We start from the raw sequence: 10,298 nt of genomic DNA on the forward strand, positions 1-10,298 counted from the left end.
TCCCGCTTTCATGGTGAAAGGGGAGGGGAGCTTTCGTGCGACGATTACTTTTCTGCTTCAGTGCCAAGCCATGATGTTTGCGGCTGTTGGCATTCCATATTCGTTCTTTTTTAAATATCCCTTCTCTATCTCCTTTAATTTCTCCTCTACTAGCTTTTCTTCCTCGTGCCTCCTTTCTTGCTTTTGCTTCTTGCCTATTTTACCTCCTTGCTTCCTTTCTCCCTTCCAGTTTCTATGGCTGAATAAGGCGACAACTCTGTACAACCTTTCCAAGTCCCAAAAGGCACAACCTTTGATGGATACGGGTGGCGCTCAGGCCTCCAAGAGAAACATTTACTATGGATTCGAGAGGAATATCGCATCCCCGAAACAACTGTGATGCCTTCCTCGTCTAGATGTTGTGATGACGAGGGTTTCGCTGGTAAAGTTGCCGTGACTGTATCCCTTTTGTCACATGGGTTGAGGCTCCCCTTTTGCCACCCTCTTCGCAATATCTTGGACCTTCTTGGTCTGGCGTTGACTCAACTACACCCCTTTACTTTGAGGGCATATCCTATGTGCTTGCATTTTTTTCCGTACTGTCCTGGAGCCTCTTGGCGATCACTATCCCAATTTGACTACTCAGGAGTTTACGGCCTTTTACAATGTGAGGGCTGCTACCAAGGGCAATGTCATCAGCTTTCGCAAAAAGGATGACGAGCAAACCTTGGCTCGGTTTGAGACTCGGTACTCCAACGCCTAAGCTTGGACAATAAAGTTTTTCTTTATTATCGGTTGGCGCTGGGAGTTTCCCTCCAAAGAAGACATTTTTAGAAATTTTCCAATTAGAGTGATTTGGCGCCCTCTACCTGATGATAAGAGCTTTGAGCTACCATGGAACCTTTATCACGTCGGGAACTAGCCCGAATTGAAACTGTCCATTCCTGGGCTGAAGTTCATCCTGATGATCTTTGGACCAACTTTTTGTTGACGCCTGTTTATATTGATTGGTTCCTGATGTCTCCCAGCTGATCCTATGTTCAAAGGCGTTCATTCATGATTTCAAATGCTATTCCCCCTCCTCTATCGAAATTCTCCAAAAAAAGTAAGAGGTGTGACCATGTTGTACAAGAAAAGAAAGAGAAAAAAGATGATCTAAGAAGGAGGAGAATGCTAAGAAGAGGGAAAAAAAGAGCAAGAAAAAAAATGAAGATGAAAGACAGAGAAAAAGGACCCGCTCTAAAGACTCTTCTCTCCCCTTGCCACCACAAAAGAAAATTTTGGCACCCATTTCCCAAACGCTCATGTTGCCAGCCGCAGTTGTGCCTTCAGTACCATTACCTACAAGAGCTTTGCCGCCCTTGGAGGGCGCCCAGATTCGTCCACCTGTGTAGCCAGCCACCACTGCATTCTTTGTGCCGTGGTTAGAGGAAGCTGTTGTACCCTCAGGGGGCGATCAGGTCCAACTGTCCACCCTGCCAGCTACTGCCGCACTCCCATCACCCCGCGGGTCCCCCGCCCAGCCACTTTCCTCCGATCTAAGGGACATTGAGGGTTTAGCCAGCATGGCTCTCTTTGATCTAGCTATTTCCCTCTAAGTCTTGCCCACCCCATAGGCACGCCCTCTGGCGTCCAACCCTACATTTGAGTTTCCTATTTTAGAGGTTTCGGTGAGGGAAGGCGAGCTGGACGCTGAAGTGGTGGCCACCCTCAACTTAGACTCTATCACAGGTGTTAGGGCTCGCCCACCCCCCTCGATTGCAGCTGTTCGTGGAGAGATGGATAGTGCCTTTTCCATTGATGGGGTGGATGAAGTTTCCACACTTTCAAAGGGCAACTGTGCCAATGCAGCAGAGTGCACGTCCTGTTGTCATGAAGATGCATGTGATGAGACCAAGGCAAAGCAAACTGCCCAGAGACCCCGCCAACCACTGCCTCTAGGGGAAGCACCCCTTCGTCGGTTGGAAGTGGTGAAGGTCTTTCTCTTCCTCCCCTCCATGCCTCATCCTTTGGGGGAGACACTGACTCATTCTTCGAGGAGGAGTGGGGCAACTTGTTGCAGGAAGATGCGTGCCCGATTAAGGTTGACCTGGCTTACACTACCCCCTTCCACTTGCACGCCTTGGGGTCTGTTAGAAAAGGTGGTGGATTCACCTTTGAGGCTTGTGAAGGCTTCCTTGCTCAGGCCTTGGGGAGATCGTTGGGAACGATGCTAGTGGGGGTGGCTCCTCTACTTCTGCTGGTGCCCAAGCTGAAGCCATCGCTTAAAAGGCCAATCGTTTAAAGGATTGGGTCTCTGAGGTACAATGCAGCTTGTTTTTCTTCTCTTTGTGTTTACACACCGTTTCTTACTTTGGGTTGTTTCACCTTTTTCTATAGGGCATTAACGATCTAGCAACGTGGATTCTGGTAGACTTTGCCCACCTAGAGGAGGAGGTCAGGGAGAGGCATAAGTTAGGCTACATTGCCAAGTGTGCTTCTGAGAAGTGGCGGGTTGATAGGGCTAAGTTGGAAGCCTTGGCTGAGAAGAAAAAAGAGTTGAAGATTCTGCTAGATCAGTCAGAAGGCTACTCCCACTCATTGTAAGATGACTTGGAGATGCGAGAGAGAGAAGTCCTCGAGCTCCGTGAAGCTGCTCACCTCGCCCAAGAGGCGAAGGTCAAGGACAACTTTTCCCTTAAACTTCTTCAATCTAAAAGGGACTCGGTCAGGTTCCAACTTTCTAAGGCTCAGAAGAATTTTGAAGCCGAGAAGGCGGGCCTAAACTCTAAGCTTCTCGCACACCATGGGGTGTTAAACTCAACCCGTGAAGAATTAGCTTGCTCTCAAGAAACCTGTAGCGAGCTGTCACGGGAGTTGGCGGCCACCGTGGAGAAAGCCTGCCTTACTGCCCTTGACCTTTAAGAGTCGCAGGGGTCCTTGGTAGAACTTCAGAATCACCATGAACAGTACAAGGACAGCCATAAAGACCTCGACGAGGATCTTAGGAAGGCAAACTTGGCTCTTGTTGCTAAGCACCATAGGCTGACTGAGAAGACGTATGAGCTAGCTACTGCTTAGGTGGAGATTGCACGACTTCCTGCCCAATTAGCTCATGTCCTTGCTACCAGGGATCATGCATTTGCTTATGGCCATAGCTCTGGCATTTCGAGACTCAAGAACTACCTTCTGGCCGACTTTGCCACTAATCTCGAAACTCTAGATCGGGGTTTATTTTCTCCTGAAAATTCCTGCCGCCGAGTTGACATGTTTGGGCATGATGATATGCTTGATGCTTTTATAGGTGTACCTCTATTGCCGCATCCCGATGATGCTCCTTAGCTTCCTGGCCTCCTTTCTTTTGTTTTTATGAAAAATTTGTACTTTTCACATTTTGTAATCTAGTTTTGTTAATAAACTTTGGTTTAAAATGATGAGTATCTGTTGCTTCTGCTATTGCGCATCTTTGTCCTTTGGTCTTCCGTTTATGCTTAGATTGTTATGTCTTTTTGATTTGTTGTTTGTTCTTGGTCAGCTTGTGGTGACCTCCACGCCTTTTTTCATGGCACCACAAGCTGCTAAGGCTTGCTTTTAGTGTTTAGGGGTGGCGTGGTCTAGTGACTTCCACGCCCCTTTTTCACTACACCACAAGTTGGTAAGGCTTGCTTTTGGTGTCTAGGGGTGGCATGATATGATGACCTCTGCGCCCTTTTTTCATGGCACCACAAGCTACTAAGGTTTGCTTTTGGTGTTTAGGGGTGGTCTGATGACTTCCACGCCTTTTTTCATGGCACCACAAACTGCTAAGGCTTGCTTTTGGTGTTTAGGGATGACGTGGTCTGATGACCTTCACACCCTTTGCTTTTTGTGCTTGCCAGGCTTTTTACCAATGTCCACCCTTGGATGTTCTTTACCTTTTACTGGAACGTTACTAATAACACTGAGCACGTCAGTTTTTAAGCAATGATAAGCAAACGTAAATATTTCCACAACATGGATATGAATCTAATATTGTAAATACTGAGAAAATGAATTTGATAGAAATGACAATGCTATAAAAGTTACTGATAAAATTTCCTTAAGTGCTCCGCGTTCTATAGATATGGCAACTCCTTGCCTTGGCTGTCTTTCAAATGCTAAGATCCAGGCCTATTGTTAGCTATCACAAGATAAGGCCCTTTTCATCTAAGCCCCATTTTTCCCTCGCTTTAAGTAGTCACTCCAACCTTCTTTAAAACTAGATCCCCTACTTTAAAAGTCCTGGGCCTCACCCTCTTGTTGAAGTACTACTCGGTTCTTCATTTTTCTGGCAACATTCTGGCTTCCGCTATCTCTTTTTCTTTCTCCAATAAATTGAGGTATTCCTCCATCTTTTTATCATTTTGGCCATTCGAGAAGTACCTCGTTCTGTAACTTGGAAGCCCTATCTCGACTACTGGGACTGCCTCGCACCCATACACAAGTGTGACTGGGGATTTCCCTGTTGGGATTTTTACTGATGTTCTACACACCCAAAGTACCCCTGGCAACTTGTTTTCCCAATCTCCCTTCTTCTCCGCAACCTTCTTCTTAAGGATTGAGAGTAACGCTTTGTTAGTTGCTTTTGCTTGCTCGTTTGCTTGGGGGTGGCCCGACGAGGAGTACTTTGTCTTGATCTTCAATTTAGCACACCACTCTTTGTAATGGTCGAAGTCAAACTAGGGTCCATTGTCTATCACTATGCTTTGTGGGATTCCGAATCTAGAAACAATATTTTTCCACAAGAACCTTGTTACAACCTTGCTTGTCACGGTCGCCAATGGTTCTGCCTCTGCTCACTTCGTGAAATAATCTATAGCAACTACCATGAATTTCACTCCCCCTTTTCCTTGTGGGAATGGTCCTACCAAGTCTACGCCCCACTAGGCAAAAGGCTACGATCCTGTCACAGATGTTAACTCCTCTAGGGGGGCGGCATGCAATATCGGTGCATACGTCTGGCACTTGACACACTTCCTAGTGAACTCCCGAGCATCTCTTAAAGCGTTGGCCCAGTAGTATCCTACCCTGACTGCTTTCCTGGCCAAGGCCCTTCCATTGAAATTATTTCCATATATTCCTTCTTGTATCTCTGCTAATACGTACTTAGTCTCTTGTGTGGAAATGCATCGTAGCAATGGGGCGGAGAAACCCCTTCCATAAAGGACTCCTTCTATGAGTAGGAATCTTGCCCCTTTCCTTCTCATCCTCCTTGCCTCTTCCTTTGCTTCTTGTAGCTTTCCTTCATGTAAGTACTCAACCACCCCCCCGCTTGCCCAATCTGGGATGTTGGAGCCCAAGGCGCCTACTTCTATGCCAATGGCAGGGACCTCGATGACTCTTTTTTCAACTCGCCATGGGAGGGGCACCTCCTCCATCCCTGACTCTGTTCGCACCAATTTGTCCATGACTTCGTTGCCTGTCCTTGGTATCTGAGTTATAGTGAAGTACGAGAAAAGGTCGTGCACCTCCCAAGCTTCTTCAATTGCTCGCCTTTGGTAGCGTACAGGCCCAACACCTAATTCACCATTACATGCGAATCCAACTTGGCCTCTATCTCGATTGCCCTATCCTGATGGCTATAGAAAGTACCGTTATGAGTGCTTCATACTTAGCCTCGTTGTTTGTCACTTTGAACGCTAGTGTGGCCATGTAGTACCGTTCTTGGCCGTCAGGGCTTAACAAATGTATTCCCAGGACCCTGCCCGCCCGAAAGGATCAGCCATCTATGAAAAGTTCTCATCCTATCAATCTTCTTGTGTTGTCTGTCTTCCTCAGGGTTTTTGCTAATGGAACTTTTGTAAGTACCCTTACTGTGTGGGTTTGGAAGTATGGGCGGAGCTTTCTAGCTACCGTTACTAAGGCAAAGATGAGCATTTCCATCCGAGGGTACCTTGCTTCTACTCCTCTGAGAGCCTAACTTACATAGTACACGGGATGTTGGGTCTCCCCCTCCTCTTCACCAGGACAGTGGACATGGCATGCGGGGAGACTGTTAGATATGCGTAGAGCACATCACCTTTCTCTAGCCGCTTTAGAAGGGGTGAACTGGCCAGGTACTATTTCAACTTCTCGAACGCCTTATCACACTCTTTATTCTAGGGATGCACTTTTTGCAGTACTTGAAAAAAGGGAGACATTTGTCCGTTGACCTGACTATGAATTTTCCCAGTGCGGCTACCCTGCCCGCCAACTACTGGGTTTCGTTTAGACTTCTTGGTGGCTTCATGTTCAGTATGGCTTCTATCTTTTCTAGGGTGGCTTCAATTTCTCTTCCAGACACAATAAAACCCAAGAATTTCCCGATTGGACTCCAAAGGCACACTTTGTAGGGTTCAACCTCATTTTATAGTGGCATAAGATCCCAAATGCCGTACGCAGGTCGTCAAGGTGTAGGGCGAGCTTCTTTATTTTTATCAACAAGTCATCCACGTAAACCTCCATAGACTTCCCAATTTCTTCTTTAAACATTCGATTGACCAACCTCTAGTAGGTTGCCCCTATATTCTTCAATCCGAAGGGCATGTCCTGGAAGCAATACAGTCCTCGGTATGTTATGAACAAGGTTTTTTCATCATCTGTTGCATGCATCTATATCTAGTTGTAACCTAAGTATGCATCCATGAAACTCAGCATACGGTGTCCTGCCGTTGCATCCACGATAACGTCGATGCGCGGTAATAGAAAGCTATCCTTTAGGCAAGCTTTATCCAGATCTGTCCTTTGGGCAGGCTTTTCACTAAGACCACGTTGGACAGTCATTCTGGACAACGAGCTTCCCTAATGAAGCCAGCTGTGAACAACCTTTCTACCTCCTCATTAATGGCAGCGTACTTTTCCGTACTGAATGATCTTCTTTTCTGGCCAACTGCCTTGTGTGCATGGTCCACGCCCAAGCAATGTTCAATGGCATCGTTATCTATACCAGGCATTTCTTCGTGGCTCCACGCAAAGACATCCCTGTGTTCTATCAACAGTTGCTTCAGGGCTTTTCTGTCCGCTAGCAAGACTTGTGTTCCAATGCGTGTGGTAGTGCCTGGGCGGTCCGCATATAACGTCACGAGCTCCAATGGTTCGTTAACTTCAGCATGTTGCTGACTCTGGTCATCCTTGACCTCCACATCTTTTTTTAAAGTCACCGCCAGCGGTGGTGCAAGGGATGGTGCAGGCGCCTTGTTCTGCTCTGTTACAACACAAACTTCACTTTGGACCTTTCTTAATTCTTGCACATAGCACTCCTAGGCTAGAGCCTGCTTGCTCCATCATTACCCCACCCCGCTATCGATTGGGAACTTCATCTTAAGGTGGTATGTGGACGTCACTACCCTAAGATGGTTGAGTGCTGGTCTCTCCAATATGGCATTGTAAGAAGAGGGAGCTTTCACCACCAATAAATCGGTCATGGTGGTCGTCGTCCATGTTCCAGTCCTGGCGGTCACCGGAAGGGTGATAGCTCCTACAGGCTGGATTGTGTCTCCAGAGAAACCCTTTAATGGTGTTGGGGAGAGCCTTAACTTTCTAGTATTAATGCCAATCTTGGTGAACACCTCCCAAAATAGTATATCGGTTGAAATTCCATTATCAACTAGTACCCACCTTGTCGTATAGTTAGCTATCACAAGGGTGATTACCAAAGCATCATCACGCGGGTACATCACTCCTTCTTGATCCGCCTCTTTGAAAGATATTACCATTCGATCATTCTAAGATTTTGTTGCTTGAGAGTGCTCTGTCTATGCTACAAATACTTCTTCATATCTCGCCTTTCGTGCATACGCCTTCTGACTGGATGCAAAAACGCCGCCCCCAGCAAAACCTCTTGGTATGGCCTTTATTTCCCCTATGGGCGCTCTATTCCTGTTGCCTCTTGGGGGTGCTCTGTCTCCATCATTCTGGTGACCACCAGCTCGGTGCCTTCGTTCTTGACTACTGCTCCTCCTACCCTCACCTAGATTCCTGGCACCTTCTAGGCTTCGACCGTTCTGTCACCATCTGTTCCAATTCACATGTTCCTGCTAGTTCAGCTACTCTCTTATTCATGGTCGTGCAGTCTTCAGTCCAATGTGAACTTGTTTGGTGATATTTGTAGTAGCGACTGCCCATCTTGTGCGGGCGGCATTCTTCCCTATCCTTCTCTTCCTCTCGTACGTTTAAAACATAATATGGACTAGCAACATAATATGAATGTGAAATTGAAACATAACATGGAGTTGAAACATAGCATGAACATGAACATACATAACATAAACATGAATATGAACTTAACATAAACCTGAGCATAACATGACATAAACGTGAACTTGAGATATAATGTAAACGTGAACATAACATAACATAACATGAACTTGAACTTGAACATAATATGTACGTGAACATAACATGACATGAATGTGAACTTGAATATAACATAAACGTGAACATAACATGATATGAACATGAACTTGAAACTTAACGTGAACATGAACATAACATAACATGAACGTGAGCTTGAACATAACATAAATGTGAACTTAACATGATATGAACATGAACTTGAAACTTAATGTGAACGTGAACATAACATAACATAACATAACATGAACTTGATTTGAAACTTGACTTAACATAAACTTGGAATCTTGCTTCTTTACTTAACATGAACTTGGACTTGAATTCTGACAATCAAAATGATTCCGCCAATCGTTTCGTCAGGAATATTGAACAATCAGAATAATTCCATCATGAGTATTTTAAATCACGTACCCTAGCAATCATAATGATTACACCAAGAGTACCTAGTAATACTTTGACAATCAGAATGATTACGCTAGGAGTATTTGCATAACTGAACTTGAATTGAATTCTAACAATCAAAATGATTTCACCAAAAGTACCTCGTGTGAATTACAAATAGAGATGCTTGGACAATCATAATGATTACATCACGAGTATCCTAGACATAACTGACTTGAACATAACTTGAAAGACATGACTTACTTGAGATAGAAACATTTCGTAACATGATATAACATGTAATAGACAACATATTTAACATGACATAGTTGGAACAGTAAATATTACATGCTTGACATACATGTAATATATATCATACTTAACTTGGCATACTTATAACATATAGCAATACATGACAGAATAGATTGTGTAACATATAAATATTCATGACAGAATAAATCATGCATAATAGATAAACATGTAATGACGTGGCATGGCATATCATATATGGTAACATACATATATAAAATGTAGTTCCCTTACTCATCACACATATATAGTAAACTGATAGTAAGTTAAGAGCTAACTTATCTCGTTTGTCACGTTCTATGAAAATAAAGTGCAAAATACGAGAAACTGTAAAAAGATATTCTAAAAGTTAGAAATTTAATTACTAACAATTAGAAATGTGTAAAAGAGATGAATTAGAGTAAGATTACCATTTTACCCTCTACATATGGAAAAAAGACCATTTTACCCCGAACTTAAGGATTTCACATCCTAACTCTAAAAATTTTTAAAATTTACATTACTCATGTAAATTTTGCCCTAAACTCAAATATCAACTCAGAAAAATTTAAAACAAATCACAACTATGAAAAATACACTATGGTCGAAACATCCATAGACCATTTATCTTATTTTTGTTGCAATTCCTTCCGACTTCAAAATTCATGCTTAAACCAAAATTTTGCAAACAAAGATCGTTATATCCCAAGTTTAAAACCATACTTAAAACATACATTTAGAAAAAGCTAATAATCAGCACCAAACTTTCTGTAAAAAGATCCAAACCCTTGAATTACAAGCTTTGACCCTAGATCAAAACATCTCCAAGAATTTCAAAAAATCAAATCTTACTTCTAACATATTCATAACATCATTCTAAGATCAACCATGTTTTAAATCATCAAACTAAAGTCACCAAAATCACAAAATAATACTTAGAGTTTTTGGTTTTACACTTAATCCAAAAACAGAAACTTTTTTCTTAATTAGCTTTGATAAATCTCTTGATCAATGGCTTAAGAAGGTGAGATCTTTGAAATAAAGCATCACTTGGTTTAAAAATTTGTCCTAAAGAATATCCAGCCATCAAACTTAAAATCACATGGCTAAAAATCAATAAAACATAGATTTAATCCAGAAACATCAAATCTTAGGCCTAACCGAAATCCTCTTACATAGAAAAATCATATCTTTGAAACTAATACTAAATATCTTCAAAATAACATTCTAACATGAAAATAAGTGTCTTTGGATCATCCTAACATGAAATCCTAGGCATGCAATCTCGCTCGGAAAACCATGGAGCGTGATGTGGGCCTTGA

Source organism: Carya illinoinensis, chromosome 15 (genome assembly GCF_018687715.1).
Source record: "Carya illinoinensis cultivar Pawnee chromosome 15, C.illinoinensisPawnee_v1, whole genome shotgun sequence".
Classification (NCBI taxonomy): Eukaryota; Viridiplantae; Streptophyta; class Magnoliopsida; order Fagales; family Juglandaceae; genus Carya; species Carya illinoinensis.